The 20,157-nt window shown below is 37.0% G+C and overlaps 1 long non-coding RNA gene across 1 annotated transcript; it reads right to left on the reverse strand.

Moving 5' to 3' along the window:
* Window positions 1–10,394: 10,394 nt before the first annotated feature.
* On the reverse strand, window positions 10,395–11,508 carry LOC125468489. The gene is made up of 2 exons (XR_007250871.1): window positions 11,231–11,508; window positions 10,395–10,874 (listed from the first exon to the last, which is right to left on the reverse strand). It is a non-coding gene; the product is annotated as an uncharacterized LOC125468489 (long non-coding RNA).
* Window positions 11,509–20,157: the final 8,649 nt, after the last annotated feature.

Here is a 20,157-nt window from a genome sequence, read left to right on the forward strand (position 1 = left end):
TGGCAGAGATTTGTGTTTTTTTTTTCCAGCTATCTATCCATCCACGTCCATTTTGAAATTTAAACTATGTGATAATACTTGCAATTATTTGATTCAAAATTCATTTATCTACATTTTATATATAAATAACACATATATAAAATAAATATTTTAAATAATGTAACAATACATGTACAATAATATAAATAATGTAAAATAATTTATTTATATTTTATACATAAATAAGACATATAATAACAATAAAATATTTTAAATATATGAAATAATATATTTTAAATAATTTACCTATAAAATAATAGAATGCTGTTTGATTCAAAACTGATTTACTTATATTTTACAAATAAACATAGATAAATTAGTTTAAACACACACATGTCTATGCACCCTCGTGCGGATTCGATCCCCACTGATCTATATTCCCCTAACAAATAATGAAACACAAGAACGCTATTGTTTGTAAAAAAAAAAAAATATTACATACAACATAATTTACCTAAAAAATATCTGATTTAAAGCTAATTTACCTATATTTTACATATAAATATCAATAAATTATTTTTAACCCTCATATAGAATAACAATAGAAGGTGAACTAATATATAATTCATGCAAAATAATTTACCTATATAATTAAAGAATATGAATTGATTCTTTGTTTTTTGGTATCAAACAATTGATCTAAAATAACTGATTGTACAAAGGAATTATTTTTCATGCAAAAGATGACACACCCTGACCCGACATGTCCACTAGAACTCTAAATCGAGCTGTGCTGGCTGACACCTAGAAGGTGACAAAGCCATAAAGTGTAGTTGTGTGGAAAATGTGAGTAAATTTAAACCCAAGAGTGCGCTGGTGAGCGGGAATGAACCCATTTCACATATAGCATAAGTAAAGTACAATAGAGTGGATTGAGAATTATACCCTCGGAGATAACCACTTATACTAAGATTTGCCATGAGTCATCTTCGATAAGAAAGCTCAGCTACTAAAACCTAGAGGGGTGAAAAACAGAAGGATGAGTGGGCACAAAAATAAAGATTTATAAAATCCATTTACTTTCTGAACATACTAACCCTTCGTTGTAAAACATGTATAGCTTCCAGAAAATCATACTTCGTATAAGTATGAAATCAAATGCATGTCAATAGTAAATACAGAAATATGCCACAACAAAATATATCAACAGTGATGTAAATATAATCATGTGCTCAACAATGTATACTAGCACGCAAGTCGGAGTCGCCTAATATGACATGTACGACTGCACCTATTGCTCATCAATTTATGCTAACACACGAATCGGAGTCGCCTAATGCGACTTGTACGACAGGACTAGGTGTAATAATATACGCTCTAGTGCAACGATCATGTGAAGACAAGCGATAATCACGGTCACCTACGAGTCGGAGTCACCTAATGTGACCTGTATGACAGGACTGGCACCTACTTGGATCCAATGCGAGCATGCAGTGCAAAACGTGAACATCACGTGAAAGACTCGCCCTAGCTCGGGGAGGGAACATTAACATCGGGGTGCAGCAATGATGAGCGAACTATATGAATATGAGCATGCCATAATGATTTAATGATTTCAATCAGCATAATAAACTTACTTGAACTTACCTGCACATCCCATATGATTACTTTTAGCATTCACAATAGTACAACATTTATAAGCAGGTAAAATGCATATGAATATGCCATGACAATATACAAATCTCAACCAGCATTTTTAAAATTAAATAAATCATGGCATAAAATGCATAAATCTATTTAAAAGCATTTGTGGAAACTATAAAGTGTATATATATATATACACACGAAAACAAAGTGCCCACTCACAGATACGCAGTAGGAACGAAGCCTCCAAACCTTGCTTACCCTGTACGTCATTGGGATACGTTTCCCCTATACGTGAAATTACTAATTCAATTAGTTTAATAACACATATACGGAAACTTAAATAAAACCTCCGTAGTTTGCTCAAATATAGGGTTTGAATATACGAAAACGATCTACTCAACATCACAAACCTACATAAATCGAAGAAAGCCAATCGGAGGCCGGACGAGCCTGCTAGGCCAAGGCCACACGCACCACCACATGCAGGCCAAACCCTGACGTCCGTTAAGAATATTTCATCAAAACTGACGAAATATTCCGTTAAATACTAACAGAAGTTAATGACATTACCTGACGCTGTTAGAATATTCCGTCAACTTTGACGGAATATTCCGTTGTTTTCTCTGGTAAGCCTTGTCGGTCCCCGTCACCGTCTGGTTTGCCGGAAACTAGGGAAAAATTCAAACCTTCATATCTTCTTCATTTCTCAACCATTTTTCACAAAATTTAAATGGAAATGAAGCTTATGAAGAGTAGAACATGATTGTACCTTTTGGAAGTCCAAAAAGTGGACAGAGGTTGCCTAAAAATGGCTCGAAAGGTTCGGGTTAAACTCCGACTTCTCGAAACCTTGTGTTTCGAGGTTGTTTCTTCTTCAAACCTTCACTAAAGACCTTGGGGAGTTGAGGGAGGCCTTTAGATTTCCTAAAAACTTGTAACTCGCTCATAACTCGTCGGGGAAAACTAAGCTGAGTTGGACTTTCTGACTTCGACGTCCAAAACTCAGTCAAAACGTGATCTGAGGGTATGGTTGTGCTCGTGGGTTCAAGAGGAGCACGATCGTGTGGTTTTTAGGTCACGATCGTGTGGTTTTTAGGTCACGTTTGTGATGTTTGTGACGTATTTTTGTAAGTGTAAATAGGCCTTTACTTGTATAATATGTAGTAAGTTTACTTAAATCTACCTAACCTACCTATGCCTTTGCCTAGACTCGATCTAGGTGCATAGGAGGCCTCGATCCGCCTCTGGACTAGCGCCTAATGTCCACTAATGTCCATTGACTAGGACCACCTAAAGTTAGAATCCTGGATCCGTCACTATCTACATGGCAGTTTATTTGAAATTTGAGTTTTACTTGGAGAGGTTTTCAATGTACCGGAAACATGAGGCGTCATATGTTATTATTCAAGTAGGGGGAAGTTTTTTGTTCAAGTGTCCCTCTACTTGTATCGACATATATGCCCATAGTCTGGGCACATTAAAAATTTCTTTTATATGATGTTAAATTTTTTTTTTTAAGTGCATCAATATATTTTTACATTAAGGGGAGGGGGAGTTTGGCTAAGTCATACAATAGACAACCTAATTTGGTATCGAATTTGCCTTCCATGAAATTCGAACCTAAGACCTCTCACTTCCAAGTGAAGATAAATACCACCAGACCTAATACTGAGTGACACTCACTTAACTTCGGAGTTCTGATGAAATCTAGTGCATGTGAGTTGGTATGATCGCATCTTATATGATATCAAAATCCGATGAGTTTTCGTTTGGAAAATAGGAGTTTCAAGCCTATCATTATATAACCCTTAAAAAATGAACACATAACATTTAAAAAGTGATAAAGTCGACTCGATTACCCGCGGTAGCAATTAACAAAGTGCTAAGAAAAATTGGTGTGCTTTCACGCTAACACCTGCTAAGATTTATCAACCCTAAAAGGGTTATGTGAAGGTGAACTAAAACTTCAAGAGGTGTTTGTGTTATGTTTCAAATATGAGGGGTTTTGTGAAAAAACGATAAACCTTAAAGAGCATTAGTGTAATTAACCTGAAAAAAGGCTTTTGCAGAAGGAGAATCTTTGTATATTAAAAACGGAAGAAAATCTCTGACAGTTTTGCATGAGAAGGTATTAATACTTCACTACATAACGTTCCATAAGGATACTTCAAAATATCAGAGGTCTACTTTGAAATATTACTTAACTACAGGTATACACATCATACAATAATAAATTTCACTGATAAATTATCATTGCTTAATATATAAAGAGAAGAAAAGGTGAATAGTGTTTTGATGTCACCAAGCTTCAACAAAAAATTGGACAAAAATGCCCCCAAAACAAAAAATTTCAAAGGCATCCCAAAATAATGCATCAAATAAGGTAGGGTCATTTTTGTCATTTTAATAGTATTTTTTAATAATTAAATTATTTTGTGGTTTTATTTTTATTTTTATAATTAGTACCTCTCAATAGGCTAACAATAATGTGATTCAATTTATCTATTTTTAAACACGTTCAAAACATCTTAAGAGATGTGTAATGCGGGTTATAAAAAAGATCATTCACACGTGGATAATAATATGATTAAATTAGTTGTCAAATTATTATTTTTTTTTTATATCAAATAATATTATCTATACTGAGGGGGAGGGAGATGAGTTTAGCCTCATGATGGGCTAGCAACAATATGATTCAATTAGTTGTTTATTAAATATTACTTTCTCTATTTTAAACACGTTCAAAACATCTTAAGAGTCGTGTAATGCCGGTTTAAACAAAAAAAATATTTCGCACGCGGATAATAATGTGATTAAATTAGTTGTTAAATGATTTTTTATTTTATTTTTAACAAACGATATTATCTACACTAAGGGGGAGGGGTAGGCTTAGCCTCACAATAAGTTAGCAATAATATGATTCAATCAATTATTTATTAGATATTATTTTCTCTATTCTTAATGTAAATTCTATAAAGACCGATATTATTATGTAAATTCAGCTGCTTTAACTGGTTTATGAGAGATTTCTTCTAGCATGATCTAAGATTATTCATTTACTTCAAATATTTGACTTTCATTTTGTTAATTTACACATATATATACATTTAAAACGTGTAAGTCGCGTGTAGCACGTCGTGATTCAAAAAAATGTCTTTTGCACGTGCATGGAGGCTAGTAATAGGGTGATTCAAGAGACCAACACATTTTTTGTATACTAGTTCCGCTTCTCGTTTGATTATCTCATGCTCTTGCTTATCCATGGTTATTACTTCACTACAAAATTACCTTGCTTTCAATGCTCTCCAAATAGTCAATCTCACCCTCAAAATTCTTGCAAAGCATGTAGTGTTTCCCAAAGAGCAAAAGTGGAAGAAGTCTTCCTCTTTCACAATGTTAGCCAAATAGGAGATCTTTCTTGATCATTAGAGCTGTTTCAGCTCTACTACTGTCTTATAAGGCTGCCAGAGATGTTCAATCTTACTCAGTGTCAAAATCGAAGCATCTCTGTGTAGAAGATAATTTGTGGAGCAAAAAATAATCAAGAAAATTATATAGGTACACGTGAACTTTCGGGTTAAAAGGACAAAATTACCCTTGAGCACATCGAGATTCCCACGCTTATGCAACGGATAATAACGGTTCAATCAAGGAAGAGTCAAAGATGATCAAAATGATATTTGTTCAAATTCCTCTCATCACTCCTCATCAAATCCTTATTCAAAAGGTAACTCCCAATTTTTCTATTTAATTTAGGATTAATTGTCATGTTAATTGCAAGATATTATTTCACATAATATCTTGCAATTATTCACATAAATTCACCATATATGGCTAGCCACTATTCTCCAAATAGGGTTGGCCACTCCCCTATAAATAGCCATATTCTCCCACTAAAAAGCTAACCCATTTGCTACCCATAAACTTCTAAACACATTCTTTTCAGACTTCTAACTTTGGCATTATAGATTCTTCGGCCAAAGGCCCCCCCATTCATCATGGGCGTGTGAGGTTTTTGGCCTTAATCTTAAGTGTTATTATTTTGCAGGTGCATTTTCATCAAAAGAGAAAACGGCAAAAATTTGCATCCACAAATTGGTGCTTTCATTGAGAGTTTGATTAACACGCTCGAAAAAGACTCTCTAGCATTCAACATTTCTCGTTTCTCGTTCGTTCATAAATTTTTCATACTTTCTTATTCCTAGAATTTATAATTCTTTGAATAGAGGTGAAGAAAAAAAATACAATGACAGTAAATTCGAAAATCATAATGAACGGAACTTCCTACGTTTAAAGATCCGGATCAAATGATGGAGGACGAGACGTAGCCTCACCACAACAATCCATGAGGCTCAATACGATGGCAAGAGAAGGAACTTTGCCACCAAGGAGCACCACCACCATGGCAACCACGGAGACCACCGTGGCAGTGGGGAGTAAGCCAGCTCCATGGTAGCAAGCCCACGGTGAGCAAGGAGCAGCAAGGCAGCCATAAGCCTAAGCCCATGCCACTTTGCAGCACCAAGCCCAGGCGCTAAAAGCATCCTAAGTCGATGCCTTAGCAGCGCATGCCTAAGCCTCATGCACTTGGCACACGACTTAATCTGCAGCTTACGCTACAAGGCAACCAAGCTAGGCCTAACGCAAACTAGCCCAAGCCATTACCTTAGCAACACAAGCCCAACCAGCTACAGTATGAAAATCAGCCTAACACTCGCGGGCCTAAGGCCAGCGCGAACCTAGTGCAATTCTAAGACAAGCCTTAGCTTATAACTCATACACACCGTATACAGGGCAATTCACACAAGCGAGCCGACCCGCTTATTCGATCTAACCACTCCCATGGTCCAATCCAAGGTCTAGCCCACTCTCGTGGCCCTCAAAGCAATCATAATCAGTCCAAGACCAATTCAACCATCCCGGCTTCAGATTTCTGGACTGACGATTGAACCGAGGGTAGTTTCGCTGTATTTCTCCGTAGATTTGAGATATCCCAACATAAATCTCGTGCATGGAGTTCATTACACTTCCACTACTCAATGAGACATTTGTCATCCAAGCTCTTCTAACCTAAATGGCGAACAACACTTGTTTTGACAAGTCATAGAGTTGACAAGCGCCTTCGTGCAGCAGACGACCTTGGTGAATCAACTCTTGTAGCACACTGAAATGCAGCGTGCCCCAGACGAGGTATCCTGAAGTAGGACAAAGGTAGATGACATACCTCTCCAGCAGTGTCTCGGCAAGCAGCCACTTGACCAGTCATGAACCAAGTGTTCTAGCAGTGTACACTACAGACTGGGCCTCTTGAGATAACGTATATTTTTGTCTTAACACCCGGATGAGCGTTCACTCTCGGTTAGGCCTACAGACTTGCATACATTTATGGTTGGGGCCACACTTCGGTAATCAACATGGGCAACCTTTCAAGCGAAGTGTTCATTTGCAGCTAGGCTCGCCAGGAGCATCATCCACCTCACATTGGAGCAGACAGCACGACGGACAGAGAGAAGCTGTCAATTAATTCAGCTCAAGTTTAACAGGCAACCTATGAAGAACTTGCTTGCCTACCAGGAACAAATCACATACACCGCAGCCATGACATAGACGAGCCAAAACACATGGAAAAGAAACCTGGGCTAATAGGTCACGATCGGGGGTAACCAAGAGCTCCGTTACCCCAACAAAGGCAAATTTAAGAAGTAGAAAGACTCATGACCAAGCGATTGCATAATTTCCAACGCAATGAGATCACTAATGAGGCATTACGAAGGGACATGACCACTATAAGCAGGTCACCCTTCATAGACGAGATCGAGCATGCAGAGCCTCCACGAAAATTCAACATGCCACATTTCACATCCTTCAAAGGAGATGGAGACCTAGAAAGGCACCTAACGCACTACCGAAGCACATTCATCCTCGTTTAGAACAATGATGCTCTTATGTGCAAAATATTTCCCACCACTTTATAAGGTGAGGTGCAAGATTGGTTCCATAACCTGCCACCACAATCCATCCGAAGTTTCGATGCGCTTTCTTTGGTTTTCACCAATGAGTATTCATCATACCGCTCAATAAAAAAGAAGTCCGACCATTTGTTTAACATCAAGAAGAACCCAAAGGAATCGTTTCGCGACTATGTGAAGAGGTTCAAAGTAGAAAAGGCAAAGATAGTCGGATGCAATGACTCGATAACTAATGCAGCCTTCCTAAAAGAACTCCCAGCAAACCACCTGTTGTTCAGAGAGCTGATCATGAAAGAAGATCTAACTTTGGTAGACTCTTTCACTTTGGTAGAAAAGCATGCACTTTGGGATAAGGCTCGACGAGTAGACAAGGCACCCGAGCAACCTCGAATAGAATCAGTAGTAGCACAAAAGAAGGAGGATGAGAATCAGTACAACAACAAAAGTAGGCAGGAGGCCAAGTGCAGGGATCGATCCTCAACTAAAGGAGGCCTAACACCCAAGAACTACTCTAAGTTCTCGATCCCAATGCACTAAATCCCCTGCGACATCAAGAACGAACCATGGTTCAAGCTACCAAAGCAATAAAAGGGAGATACCTCCAAGTTGGACCACACTAAGTACTGCGCATTCCATCAGGGTTCTGGTCACATAACTGACGACTGCTACACTTGGAGGAATTACCTAGAAAAGCTGGTGAAAGAAGGCAAGGTTCCCCCACATGTCGTCTATGGCAGTAACCTTGTAGTAGTCTTGATATGTGTCATGTGTGGGGGTGATTAAACTGTCGTGAGACGATTTTGGAAGGGCTTCCATGTGAAAGTCCTATTCAATTCACTACTACAAAAGTGGGTTATTGTGTCGACGGTTGGTGTCAGTTTTATATAATATACTGGAAATAAGACATTTCCGATAGTCATTTTACATGTTGTTGGAATTAATGTCGGTTATAATCGACATAAACTGTCTATGTCGCTTATTACAGACATAGACTGTTAATGTCACTTATAACCGACATAATTTTTAATCTTTTTAAATGGTGGTATCGTATAAAAAAAGAATCGTGTCGTTTTCAACCGACATAAAGTTAATGTCGGTTAAAAAGAGAATCGTGTCGTTTCTAACTGACAGTAATAATTATTTTTAAATATTTTAAAACTTCCTGTCGATTGTAGCCGACAGGTTGGTGTTTATATACCCTGCCTCGTGTCTTCTTCTTCCTTTCTCGCGTCTTTCTTATTTGTTCATCTTCATCTTCATTTATTCCTTCTTCTTTACAGTAAGTTTTTCTTGCTTCTAGTATTTTTATTTTCTCCTCTTATGTTTAATTTTTGTTTACAATTTAATTTTGTAGGGATTTTATTTGAGCTGGTTAAGTACATAAAGAATTGATCGACGATAGAATTCTTCCATAATTCAGGTTTCTATCACTAAATTCCTTAATTTTTAAATTGTATAATACAAAAGTTTATTTATTTAAAATTTAATTTAAGTATTTAGATAAATTTGTAGTATTTATGTTCAATTAATAAATATTTAGTCAAATTAATTGATTTTGTCACTTGAATTGTTATAAGAAAATGCAAATGAATAATATTTATAATTTTGGGAGGGAATTTTGGGTGGAAATTTAAAATTTTGGGGGAAATTTTAAAATTTTGAGGGAATTTTTTGCAAAATTTTGGGAGTGAATTTTGGGGGGACTTTTGCCGCCATTCTTAGTGCCGTCGGTTATATCCAACGGTAATAGTTTAATATTTTTTAGAAAAAGCTTGTTGTTGGCTTTAATTGACAGTAATACAAATTTTCTAGAATAAAACCCCTCCCTCCCTTCCTTGCGTCACTGCCTTCTCCTCTCCTCCTTCTTTACTTCTCCTTCTCTTATCCCTTTCTCCTTCTCTATGTTTTAAATTATTTGTATTTCGTTCAGTATGTGTTTTAAATTTTGATTATGTTATTAAATCGAGTTTGTATTTTGAATCTTGACTTGAGATACCTTATCAAATATTATGCATAAAATGAAAATTGGTCTTTGTTTAGAGCTTTTATGTAGGTTTTGTTTTTGTAAATATGCATTACAAATGTTTTTTTCTTTATTAACAAGGAGCAATGCCTCAACGGAGAACTTGGAGTTGTGGAATCCCAAATTGTATATTTTTCCTTTAACGATGGATTGGCACTTGATTAAGGAAGATGAAAAGGAAGTAAAATGTAGGTATATTTTGTCTTTTTTTTACAAATTGTATAATTAGTAAAAGATTATAAACATAATTAATGAACTTTTATATATATGAATATATGTTTCTTACAAATTGTATAATTAATGAACTTTTGTAATTTTTTTTAATTATTATCAGTTAGAAACCAAGACAAGATTTTTATTTTATTTATTTATTAATGTTTTGTGGTGTTGGTTATGGGCGACAATATAGTTGTTTAATTTATTTATTAAATAGCTAAGTGGGTCGGTTAGGGTCGACATTAATATGCTCCAATCTGACAGTCTTTCTCATTATTTAATGTCGCATGTATCAGACGTGAGTTTCAATGTCACTTTTATCCAACACTACTACCCTTTTTTATTTTACATAGCTTTCCTTTTTCTTGGCGGATTAAAGGGACTAACCGACATCAAAAGTCTTTTCGTGACGCTAGTAATGGTGTCGGTTCTTTTATCTGACATTGCATGGGTTTATGTCGGATTTTTCCTAAATATCCAACATAAATGGGTTTGTCCTGTCGCTTTTTATAATGACACTACTGTGTACTTTTGTAGTAGTGATTACTCAACGGCGCTTGATTCAAATATAATTGTGGATAATTCTCAGATATGTATCACTTTGTACAGGACTCGTCTCTTGTATATATACTTGTACCGTGATAATGAATGAAGAAAGGCTAAGCGTTCCACAAACAGTAAACAGCTCTTGCTATCTCCTTCTCTGTCTACTGAGTTTTTCTACAATTTCATCGTCAAAACTGTCGTTGTAGCCGTACTCCCAAAAAAACTTAGATTTCCTATGGGTGGGGAAAGGGACCCTGCCACCTTATGAGATTATAGGTACAACATTGTGACCTTTTGCGGATGTCGCCGACTACCTGCGACACCTTGCCACATTCCAACGCGAAGGGATTCGTTCCAGGAGCTCATTACATTATGAGCATCTTGCTTTGTTCCAGCTTTGAAGGCTAGGAGGGCCAAACTATCTGGTTCATTCCAAGTGTCCATCCACCATTGTCAGTATGGCAAATGGTTCTTCAACTGCTAATTTTCTCACCCTTTTAAAGTAAAAAAAAAAAAAAAGACAAAATTATTAATTTGTAAGTGAGAGGTTTTAAGTTCAATTTTCACCAAAGATGAATTTGAATCACATTATTACTGGTCGATTATGAGACTAAGTCCACTCCCTTTTCGTTAGTATGGATAAGATCGTTTGTTCTTATAAAAATAAAAAATAAAAAAAAAGAAACACTGCTTTTCAGCTTTTAAAGCCATCTTATGAGTAACCGCAATCCCAATAATAATTGATAACATAAGCCTAAAAGACATAAACATCCTTAAAACTTAAAATCTTCATCTAAAAAAAGAAATTATCTAACAAAAAATTGGCATATCTTAATAAAAAACTTTGTACCTTGTTCTTCTCGTTTTAGAATTTGAATTTTGATGTCCTCTGTTTTAAGAAAGAAAATTGAGAGAAGATTTAGTGCGAGAAAATCTTCAGTTGAGAGCAAAAATTCAAGAGTTCGATCTTGAATTAAGTTATGAGAGGAGCAAGAGAGATAACCCACTCCATAACCATTTAAATTGAAATCCTTGCGTAAGGAAGCCTAAAATTAAATAAATAACAAAAAGACAAAAACATCCTTAAAACTTAAAATCCTAATATAATATTGTAAATGATGAGTTTTGGCAAAAAAAATCCCCATGCATCATACATCATTGCAAGAAGAAAATTTTAATTGTGACGGGAACATGGATGGTATACCATGTGTTTTTATGTAAATGGTGAAAAATTTTAATTTTTAAGTTATTAACCATTTAACACACATATCCCACTATTTATATAGAAACATGTGATGTACCATCTCATGTGACGATCATACTAAAAAATCTCTCCATTGTAAAGCGGTGACCGGTCTATTTAAAACAAGAAGTTATGGGTTGGAATCAGACACTAAAGTTAAAATCTACAAAACTTTATTTCTTTCCGATCGATTTTGTGACTTTTGACTTATTTTGCTCCAACACTTAATTGGTGAGACTCTCTTGAAATGCCAACCACTTGTCGGCAATTATTTTGTAGGCCAAATTCATTGTAACACGTGTAGTAGTCCATTATTAAGGTTGTGCCAACCAACTTCGTGTACAGAGTTATTTGCGAACCAAATCCTGGACCTGGTCCTCCTTCTTAGGCCATCTCGAATGGAAACAGCGCATTTTGTTCCATCAATTTTACATTTTGGCTTTAATTTTTTGCCATTTCTGGATGTGGGCACTGCCTGAAACGTCTCCGCAACTACAAAACTTTCAGCTTTTGATGTAACCCCTTACCAATCCTCTGTGACGGAAAGTGGTCTGTATATGATACAGTTTTTAAACCTTTTTATAAATAAGATTTGTTAGCATTATGTGTCGAAAATTCTATTTAATTGGTAGTACAATTTACATTTATATTACGGTAAAGTGCTAATTTAGTTCTTGAATTGTTACTTCAGTGAAAATTAGATCATTGAATTATTTTTTTAGTAAAATAAGTCCTTAAATTCATTAAAATTGCTAATTTAATCTCTGCTATTATATCCAAAACTATTTTATCCAATTTTTAGTCAAATTAAGTCACTTGACACACTTTAGAGTGTAATACCGTCACTTTCTCGCCTATAAGCCCTTAACATTTCATTTAGGTTGCGAATCTAACGTTTAATCTACCCTCTGAAGTTAACTTACACTATTTCTTATGAAAACCTACCAATTCACCTCCAAAGTTAATTTCATACACTATCTTTTTATGAAAAACTATCAATCTACCCTCCAAAGTACATCACATGGAAGTAACGTGACTTAAATTGTTGAAAAATTATATATAGTAGCTTCGAATATAATATTAAGGATGTAATTGACATATTTTTATAATTCAAGCAGTGATTTTTCTAAAAAAAAAAAAAAAAAAAAGGTTTAGAGACCTAATTTTCACTTAGGTAATAATTAAGGAACTAAATTGACAGTGTACCATTTATATTATATTTATTTGTTTAAGAGTGTTGGGAGCTGAGCAAGCAGAAGTTTTTGTCATGTACTTGGGACTGTTGTGCAATTAACCCCCTTTTCAGCTCCGAATAATTATAAGTAGTTTAATTAAATTAATTAATAAATTTAAAACTAATAAATTATTCAAGGGTCATGTTTAGCCTTTTCATTTGGAGATAGTATTTGAATATGACCTGACACTATTCATTAAAATATAATATCTTGCAAGGCTTTAGTTTTTGTGTAAGATCCCACATCACGTAGGGGTAAGGATCTTGTAAGCCTTATATGTATATTCTCATCTTTACGTAGCACGAGACCTTTTGGGAGCTCACTGGCTTTGGGTTCCGTAGGAACTCTGAAGTAAAGTAAGTTCGCGGGAGAGCAATCCTAAGATGGATGACCCATTGGGAAGTTCTTGTGTGAGTTCCCAGAAACAAAACCGTGAAGGCGTGGTCAGGGCCCAAAGCGGACAATATCTTGTTACGGTGGAATTGTGCCCAGGATGTGGTGGGGGCCCGGGTCGGGATGTGACAATTTGGTATCAGAGCCACTCCTTGGCCGGAAATGTGCTGACAAGGACGTCAGGCCTCTAAGAAGGGTGGATTGTAAGATCCCATATCGCCCAGGGGTGAGGATCCTGTAAGCCTTATATGTATATTCCTATCTCTACCTAGCACGAGGCCTTTTGGGAGCTCACTGGTTTCGGGTTCCATAAGAACTTCGAAGTTAAACGAGTTCGCGCGAGAGTAATCCCAAGATGGGTGACTCACTAAGAAGTTCTCGTGTGAGTTCCCAGAAACATGTGGGTGTGGTCAGGGCCCAAAGTGGACAATATCGTGCTACAGTGGAGTCGAGCCCTGGGATGTGGTGATGGCCCGGGCCGGGATGTGACATTTGGACAAGGTTATGTTTAGCCTTTCGATTGAAGATGGTCTTAGTCATTCCCATGTCTTACTGTTGACTTTAAAAACTACCAAACATATGCGGCGAGCAGGCTGAATAGCTAATGAACTAATTATGTCATTTAGGTGAATGCAGGACATGCCAACTCGTAAACCGAGCTTCGTTGACAAGTAAATGCATGTGTGGTGGTGGTATCGAACGCATTACCAACTTCTTATCAGAGTGATTGCGGCCAAGAAAGGAACTCGTCTTGACCTTTGGATTCTAGAGCTTGAAGATAAGGTTGCTAGTCATTGCAAAGTTCAATCTTCGTCTGCTTCAATTTTACTTGTCCAAATATAAGTGTGTCGAATTGATACTAGATTGTATGGACATAAATACTCAAAAGAGATAAGTGTCTTGATTGTAAATATGGTTCGGCCGTCCGAATGCCAAACTCTGAACTGCACTTGTGAATATCCAATCATAAAATAGGTTCGGTTTTTAATGTGTCGAACAACGTAAACTAGTAACAACTTGCTCGTTGAAAGATTAATGAAGTGACATTTCCAACAAGGACTTAGAGGTTCCTTGTTGACCTAGACTTGGATAGATAGTTAACCAAACTCAGAGCAATGCTATTTATCTAAAATATAAGATACGCCTTGGTCACCTGACTTTACTACTCCAAAGTTGTTTCTACAAACTTAGAGATGTCACTGGTTGTCAACCATATGGCTGTTTATACAATCTGAGAGATGTGCTTGACGAAGTTAGGAAGGTCAGTGTTTTCTAAAAACTTAAAGGGTTTTGGGCAGAGTGATGCGCAAGGCAAACTTATGTGTTTTGTTGAAGAAAGTTTTTCCGTTGCACAAAATCTTGTATTTATAGAGTTGGATATTTACTTAGCATGGCCTGATGGTTTTTGTAGAATTCAACTGCACCTCAAACTCAAGAAAGGTAGACCAATCTGTGTGCCATCTATCCTTCAAATGGCCATCCGTCACCTTTTCAAACAAATTAACAGCCTACCTAGGCTTATCGCATCATCACAAAAAGCCAAGCTAACCTAGGATGAAGCCATCTATCTTTCAGATGGCTATCTGTCACTTTTTCAAACAAATTCAAAGCCTACTTAGGCTTATCGCATCATCACCAAAAGCCGAGCTAACCTAAGCATCATCCTGAGAGCACTTCCGCCTTTCTCAAATCTTCTAAGGGATAGTGAATTAAATCACCTTCCTTCCCTAAAACTCAGAACTAAAACCCCTCTGGATTCAAAGGAGCTGAACCCAAAGATCAAATAATCCGGATCATTGAAATTTGATTCAACGGTTACAATTATTATAACTTTTAGAGGGCCCCTTGTTTGTAGCCGTTGCATCAAATTTTAATGGCCCAGATTATTTGATGAGTGGGCTCAGGTCCTTTGGGTTCGGAGGGGATTCGGTTTCCCAAAACTCTTCCATCCCATTCCAATTCACTGGGATATGAGAGAGCCTAGTTGCTCACCTAGGCTAAAATTGACTAGCATAGCCCTTAGGCTATGTCCTGCAAGGTTAACGTCAATTATAATAAATAAAAAAATAAAGATTAATTAAAAATAAAAAAAATCATAAAAAAATTATAATGAAAAATATAAAAATAATAATTTTTTTTTTCCATAAATACCTAACAATTTTCTTCCATCTTACACTGCATTTCAATATTTTTAGATATTTTCAACCAATCTTTTATTATTATTATCTAAAATTAAAAATAAAATTATCTTTTATTATTTTATAAAAAAAATTAATAATATTTTAATACGAATTGCTTAAGTTATTCAGTTTAAAAATGAAGATGCAATTGGACATTTATTATTCATTAAAGGTAATTAATATTCAATTGGAAGATTAAGGGGGTTGTATTCAAACTAAGATTTTAAAGGATTTTAAAAATGATAGATTTTATAGGATTTAAAAGGATTAAAGTGTCACATTCCGGTCTGGGCCCCCACCACATCCCAAGCTTGACTCCGCCGTAGCATGATATTGCTGCTTTGGGCCCTGACCACGCTTTCACGGTTTTGTTTTTGGGAACTTAAGCAAGCAGAACTTTCTAGTGGGTCACCCATCTTGGGAATGCTCTGGTCCTTTTCTCGCTTAACTTCGGAGTTCTTACGGAACCCAAAACCATTGAGCTTCCAAAAGGCCTCGTGCTAGATAGAGATGAGAATATACATATAAGGCTTACATGATCCACTCATCTGGGCGATGTGGGATGTTACAATCCACCCCCTTAGGGGCCCAACATCCTCGTCGGCACACTTCTGGCCATGGATTGGCTCTGATACCAAATTGTCACATCCCGGCCCAGGCCCCCACCACATCCGGGGCTCGACTCCACCGCAACATGATATTATCCGCTTTGGGCCCCGACCACGCCCTTACGGTTTTGTTTTTGGGAACTCAAGCGAGTAGAACTTTCCAGTAGGTCACCTATCCTGGGAATGCTCTGGCCCCCCTTTCGCTTAATTTCGGAGTTCCTACGGAACCCAAAGCCAATGAGCTCCCAAAAGGCCTCATACTAGGTAGAGATGGGAATATAAATATAAGGCTTACAAAATTCACTCCCTTAGGCGATGTGGGAAGTTCCTAGAAAAAATTGTCACATCCCGGCTCGGGCCACCACTATATCCCGGGCTCAACTCCACCGTAGCATGATATTATCCGCTTTGGGCCCTGACCGCACCCTCATGGTTTTGTTTTTTGGGAACTCAAGCGAGCAAAACTTTCTAGTGGGTCACCTATCCTGGGAATGTTCTGGCCCCCCTCTCGCTTAACTTTGGAGTTCCTACGGAACCCAAAGCCAATGAGCTCTCAAAAGACCTCGTGTTAGGTAGAGATGGGAATATATATATATATATATATATATATAAGGCTTATAGGATCCACTCCCCTGGGCAATGTGGGATGTTACATAAAGACTCCTACAAAATTCATATGAATTTTAAAGAATTTGAATGGATTGTGGTGGAAGGATTTGAAATCCTAGGGGGTAAGGTTGGATTCTTTAGTCTTGGTTATAGCTTTCAAATCCCACAAAATCCACAACTTATTGAAATCCTCCAAAATCTTAATTTTTTTAATACACTTAGATTTGAATGGATTTTAAAATCTTTTAATTGACTACACCTATATTTGAATGAATTCTAAAATACTTTAAAATCTTTTAATTGACTACACTAGAATTTTAAAGTCTTTTAAAATCCGCTCAAATCCGAGTTTGACTACACCCTCTAAATTGTCCCAGAAGACTTTTAGGGGTGAAAATGCTGTGAACTAACCATCATTTTAATTGCCAGGCCACCATCTCAATTTTTGACTATTTATCCTAAAAAGCATCCTGACCAAATCACATTATTTTTAAAATTCAACTTTATCCAATACATGCGTGCATTAATTTATAAAAGCATTTTTACTCCCAATCCTAAATTATGATGTGTGCTCATCATACAATTTATTAACTATCGTGTGTCCTGCCTCTTAACTCTAGTAAACTCATTGACTATATATATGATTTTCAATTTTTAAAATTAATTTTAAACATTAAATTAAACATAAATAAGTAAATAAAACTCAAACCCAGATGTGTTTCAACTTCCCTACCCAGCCAAACCCTACACCCACCCACCAACGCCAACCTTCGGTTGATTCTTCAAACCCAAATTCACCATGGCCTTCCTCCTAACTTAATGGAAAAGTGCACAAGCATGATTCATGTAAGGTCTGGGTTCGAGGGTTGGTATCTTGCGAATTTGATGCTTTTCAATCTTCACGATCACCCAGCCAATCTTCTTCTTCGGGTGAAATGGTGAATCTGCAGAAGAGAATGCTTGAATGGAATAATTGTGTATTGAATTGATACGGGAAGGAGAAAAATATATACAATTGATATGCACAATCAGCTCCTTATCAATTGGAGTTGACTTCCTAACTAGGCAAATACATGAAAACTAAGTATACAAATAATTAGGGATTTGTTCCCATTGAGATCTATTTGATTTGTCAACACTCCCCCTCAAATTGGTGCATATATGTCACTCATGCCCAACTTGTCTAAGAAACTTGAAAACTTATGACTTGAAACAGCTTTCGTGAGAATATCTGCCAATTGATCCTCCGTTCTTATTGATGGTACTTCAATTATTTTTCCTTCCAATTTTTCCTTGATAAAGAATCTGTCAACTTCAACATGCTTCGTTCGATCATGTTGTACTGGATTATGTGCAATGTCACGGGCAGCTTTATTGTCACAAAATAATTTCATAGGTTGATCAATTTTTATACCCTAATCCTGCAATAGAAGTTTAAGCCACAAAATTTCACAAATCCCAAGTGCCATTCCTCTGTATTCGGCAACCACATTCTGTTTCTTACTACTCCATGTAACCAAGTTACCCCCAACAAATGTAAAGTAACCTAATGTTGAGCGCCTACCATCAACTGAACCTGTCCAATCTGCATCAGTATAACCTTCAACTCCAAGATGATTATTTCTTTTAAACAAAATCCCTTTTCCCGGACTTCCCTTCAAATATCGCAAAATCCTCATCACTGCATTCATATGTTGTTCTCCAGGATTATGCATGTATTGACTCACTACACTCAAGGCATAAGTAAGGTCCGGTCTTGTGTGTGCTAAGTACATTAACCGACCTACTAACCTCTGGTATCTGCCTTTGTCAACTGGTACTTGATTAGGATTAACACAAAGCTTTAATCCTTCCTCTAATGGTGTAGATACTGGCTGACAAGCAGACATGCCGGTTTCATGTAACAAATCAATAATGTACTTTCTTTGAGACAAGAATATTCCCGAATTGCTTCTCGATACCTCAATCCCTAGAAAATATTTCAGGGATCCAAGGTCTTTCATCTCAAATTCAGCAGACAAGTATTTTTGTAAGGCCGCACGTTCTTCCAGATCATTTCCTGTTACCACCATATCATCTACATACACAATAAGTGCGGTAAGCTTCCCATTTCGTCTTTTCAAGAACAAAGTATGATCAGAATTACTTCGTTTGTAACCAAATGCTCTCATTGCTTTTGTGAATCTTCCAAACCATGCTCGAGGGGACTGCTTCAAACCATACAAGGATTTCTTCAACCTGCACACCTTTCTTTTGTATTTATCTGGGGTATTACACCCTGGTGGAAGATCCATATAAATCTCTTCTGTCAAATCTCCATGCAAGAAGGCATTCTTCACATTGAATTATTGTAAGGGCCAATTAAGATTTGCAGCCAAGGACAACAAAACACGAACTGTGTTAATCTTGGCCACAGGTGCAAATGTATCTGTGTAGTTGATTCCATATTTTTGAGTGTATCCTTTTGCTACCAGTCTTGCTTTGAAGCGATCCACCGTCCCATCAGCTTTGTACTTCACAGTATAAACCCATTTGTATCCCACAGGTTTCTTACCAGTTGGCAAGTCTGTGATCTCCCAAGTAGCATTCTTCTTCAAAGACTTCAACTCTTCGTTCATTGCTGCTTGCCAACGTTGATCAGCTAAAGCCTCCTGCACACTGTTAGGAATAGATACAGTAGATAATTGATACACAAATGACTTATTTGAATCTGACAGGTGACTGATAGACACATAATTACTTAACGGGTATAACACATTAGACTCAGGGTTGAGTTTATTCACAGAATACCTAGTTTTGCACTTAGGATTAGCTTCGTAAGTGGGTTTAGGAATACCTCGGTTAACACGGTTAGAGAGACGAGATGGTGGCGGTGGTGGTGCATCCAGAATCGAAGACGATTGATATGGTTACTGGGGCTTAAAGATGGCAAGGGCAACTGTGAGGGCGACCAAGAAGCTGGTGGTGCGAAAGTTGGCAGTAAGCTATCCGGTGACGTAGGCTCGTCTCTTTCAAGGTTTTCAACGTTATTTTCATGTGAATGATCACCACTTGTCTCCAAGACATTACCACTTAATTCCAAGTCATTCACAACATTATTTTCTTGTGAATGGTCACCACTTATTTCCAAAACATCACCACTTGAATCCAAATCATTCATAACAACCGTATCCGGAATACTATAATTAAGAGTTTGAACTTCTGTCTGATTCTCCCCCTGTAGTGAAGACTCGAGATTGGCAAAGTACATATCGGTCTCATGAAATGCAACATCCATAGTGACGAATAACTTTTTTGTCGGAGGGTGATAACATTGGTATCCTTTTTTATTGGAGGCATACCCCACAAACACACACCGCAAGGCTCGAGGTTCAAGCTTGCTCATCTGCTGTGTATGAAGATGAACGAATGCCACATAACCGAACACGTGAGGTAGGAGATTGGGGACTGTAGGAGCATCGACATGTGAGGAGAGAGCCTGAAATGGTGTCTGAAAATTAACCGATCGA

Source organism: the organism of the source record quoted next, unplaced genomic scaffold, assembly GCF_019419815.1.
Source record: "Pyrus x bretschneideri cultivar Hongxiangsu unplaced genomic scaffold, Pyrus_bretschneideri_v1 Contig39, whole genome shotgun sequence".
NCBI lineage: Eukaryota > Viridiplantae > Streptophyta > Magnoliopsida > Rosales > Rosaceae > Pyrus > Pyrus x bretschneideri.